Below are 3,997 nucleotides of genomic sequence, written 5' to 3' on the forward strand. Positions count from 1 at the left end.
TCGGCGGGTGTGGCCCAGGAGATGCCACCAGGCCAGGCCCCCCTTCACGGCGGCATTGGTGGCCGCGCCGGTTTGAGACGCCTGGCGATTCCCCGGGGCTGCTCGATTCCTGCGTCCTTCCACGGCCCCGTTCCGGGGTCCCCGCAGCACCCCCGGGAGCACAGCCGTAGCTTTTGTTGCTGGAACCGGGTCCGCGTCCTCGGTCCGGGGCTGCCGCCTCCGATCACGGCCGCCCCCCGCCCCCCATCCCCAGCCTCACCTCCTTGTCTCAAGTCCCAGGCCCCTTTGGTCGTCAGACCCCCTCACCCAGCCCAGACTACCCACTCTGTCCCCTTGTCCCCCCACCTGCCGGTCGGTCCCCAAACCAGGTCGTTGCTCCCTGCCCTCCACCCCCTTTATTTCTTCCACTGACGCAGGAGTAGATTTCAGAGAGACAGGCGGCGACCGGCCCAGTCTTTACTATGGAAATTCTACCCACACGGAGTAGGTTTATGGCATTGGAGGGACTTAGAATCAAAAGCGTTAGCGTTTAGTTAACATAACCTAGAGGAGGACAAAGCTCAACTAGAAAAAAGTGAGATCTTTAAAGACTTAGGGATTCCGGGGAAGAGGCGTCTGCCCCGGTCTGTCCCCCTCAGAGCCCACTTTAGAGAGTTCTTTGGGGGTTGCAGGAAGCCTTGCCGTGGAGGGGTTTTCCGTTTTGTAATGGGTCTCTGAGAGGCCGGTGAATATATTTACGTACGAGTATGATAATCTTAACATTCGGATGGGACGGCGCCAGCGCCGGGGCAGGCCAGGAAGCTGGGGAACGATTTCGCCTGCTGGGCTGCAGTCTTAGTCCGTTAGGAGGCATTTCTAGGTTTTTTTTTATTATTATTATTCGAAGGTGGATTTCCCCACGGTGATGAGCACCCAGCAGCGGGACTGGGTTTTCCAGGAGGCCTTTGCCTTCTCACTCGCGAGGCGTCAAGGGAAGCATCCTCGGCTGTCTGCTGAGGCCGTGTCCACAGGCGCTTTTGCTTTGGGAAGGAAGCTGCCTGAACGACACCCTAAGACAATGTCAGCTCTTGATACTGCCTGCGGGATTAGGAGCCAAACTGTGTCAGTCCCCCGAGCCGAGCCGGGAGAGGCTGGGTCCAAGGACAGTCCTGTTGCCGATTCTCTCAGAACCCAAAGTCGAAAGAAAGGATCACAGCAGATTGTAAATGACCTCAGGGCCTTTCATTTTTCCTCCCCATCCTGATGTTCTAACCTTTTAACGCTTTTAGTTCCTGGGTGTGGGGAATAGAATGAGAATGGAAGCCTGTCTTAATGGATGTTTTGTTTGCATTTCTAAGGCAGCCTCAAAGAGAAGCTTTATTTTTAAATTATATCTTTGAAATCTTATTTCAAGCCAACTCTTGGAGTTTAAATGGGAAAATGATCAAAGCGTGTTTATGTTATTACAGTTGAAGACTTGGTATCGATACAAAATACCTTAAATTGTTGAATCGCCTGTAACACTGACAATCTTGTCTACCATGCCACGCCATTATTTAACTTCCTTGCTTTTCTCATTTGAATCGGTCTCTTTTCTGTACTTAGAATATGTGTTTGTGTTTACTATTGTTATAAAATCAGTCCAATTCAACGTGGGAAAACGAAAATAGACTTTGTAAATCTACATAAAATCAAAGGCGAAGTCTAAATATCTTCTTCCGCTACGGCGGTGTTTTTTTAATAGATCACAAATAAGATCGTGGCTCTGTCCTTCTGTGGTTTTAAGAACCCGTGTTAATCCAGTTTCTACTCCCGTTAGCAAGATTCACAGTCACGTCCATGTTTTAGACAATAGGTGGCACTAGCCCAAGGCGTCTCCTCTGCGTTCAGCCCAACAGAAATGTTAATAGGGGGGTGGGAAAGAGGAGACATTCAAAATACTTGAAGACCAGGAATTCAACTGTGATGACGCAGACACGCTGGCAGCCGCGGGAGGCAGACGTGGTCCTTGAGCAGGAAGACGCTTCGAGACAGGAACGCCGGTGCCCGAACATACGAGGGGGGCTCGGCTGATGGGCATGGCAGTGGAAACCAGCCCTCTTAGAAAATCTGCCTCATTTCCCCAATCCTTAAGAATGGAGGAAACCAAAGATTGTATTTGTTCATCCAGCTGTAACACTGGGAGGGGTACAAGATGTGGGAGTGCGGGGAAGGGAAAATAAAGGAGAAGTTTAGGAACAGGATCATATCGAATGCCCTAGGTATTCGAAACTTCACGAAAAAGGTGCTATGTACTTTCTTTTTCGTCCTGCAAACTACTAAAAGTGTGATGAGCACACCGATGTCTAAGCAAACGTCCTCTGAGGAAGATGAAGAATTGACTGCAATTGTCGTAAGATGTTTGCAGTTAATTTATAGTTTTGCGTTTGCAGAGCCGGCGCGCGTGAGACTTCACTTTCATTAAATTGCAATTAAGAAGCATCGCAGTTTGGGTGTTTGTCACCACATTGGTGGCAACCACGGTCAAAGGCTTCTCTCCAAATGAGCTCAACTTAATTTTATAACATTACTTAGAAACCTAATCGCTATTAAGGGTTTTCTTTAAACTAAAATTTTGTTAAAACCAGAGCACAAAAATTAATGGACTTAATGTGTCTGGGTCTCCTTTTTCTTATTGGGAATCTGTAAGGGCTAGATTATTTTTCGAAGGGATTGGAAATCCTTTCTACTTATTTTTTTTCATTAAAACATCATGTCCTTAAAGTTAGTTCATGTTATGGCATATTGCAGAATTTTTTTCCCCTTGTAAGATTGAATAATAGTCCATCGTATGTATACGTCACATTTTGTTTATTCATTCAGCCATCGATGGACATTTTCACTATTGTGAACAATGCTGCTGTGAACTTGAGCGTGCCAATTTCCTGCTGTGAACTTGAGTGTGCCAATGTCTCTTTGAGACCCTGCTTGCAGTGCTTTGGGGGTGAATACCCAGAATTAGAATTACTGGATCCTACGGTGATTGAATTTTTAATTTTTGAAAATCCTCCACATTGTTTTCCATAGTCACTGCCCCATTTTACATTTCCACCAACAATGAGTAAGGGTTCCGATTTCTCCACATCCTCACCAACACTTGTTATTTTCCTGTTTTTTGTTGTTTTTTTTTTTAAATAGTAGTCATCCTAATGGGTGTGAGACGAGTCTCATTGTAGTTTTAATTTGCATCTCCCTAATGATTAGTGCTGTCGAGCATCTTTTCATGTGCTTATTGGTCATTTGTATATTTTTCTTGGAAAAATGTCTATTCGAGTCCTTTGCCTACATTTGAATTAAATCGTTATTTTTTTTGGTTCGATTTGGGGTTTTAGGAGTTTTCTATATATTCCAGATATTAATTCCTTATAAGATATATGATTTGAAAATATTTTCTCTCATCTGTGGGGTACCTTTTTATTCAGTGTCTTTAGATGCACCCGATTTCTCATGAAGTCCTCTTTGTCTATTTTTACTTTTATTACCTGTGCTTTCGGTGTCATAGCCAAGAAATCAGTGCCACATCCAGAGTTAGGAAACATCTGTCCTGTGTTTTTTTCCTAAAGGTTTTATTTTTTTGGCCTTACGGTTAGGTCTTAGCTCCATTCTGAGTTCATTCTGGTACGTGGTGCGAGGTCTGCTTCACTCTGCTGTGTATGGATGCGGGGTCGCGGCACCGCGTGCTGGACAGATGGTCCTTTCCCTCTGGGTGGTCGTGGCTCCTTGTCAAACATCGTCTGGCCGTGCGCACGAGGGCTATCTCTGGTCTCTGTCCTGTCCCGCTGGTCTACAGGTCTGTTCTTCTTGACAGCACCGCAGTGTTTTGATCATTGTAGCTTTACAGTAAGTGTTGAAATCGGGAAGTAGGAATCTTCTAGTTCGGGTCTTCTTTTTCACGACTTTTAGGAGCAATTCAGGGTCCTTGGAGATTCCACATGAATTTTAGGATGGGCTTTCCCATCTTTGTGAAAAAGCCTTTGAG

The sequence above is a fragment of the Pteropus vampyrus genome, unplaced genomic scaffold (genome assembly GCF_000151845.1).
Source record: "Pteropus vampyrus isolate Shadow unplaced genomic scaffold, Pvam_2.0 Scaffold52, whole genome shotgun sequence".
Lineage (NCBI taxonomy): Eukaryota > Metazoa > Chordata > Mammalia > Chiroptera > Pteropodidae > Pteropus > Pteropus vampyrus.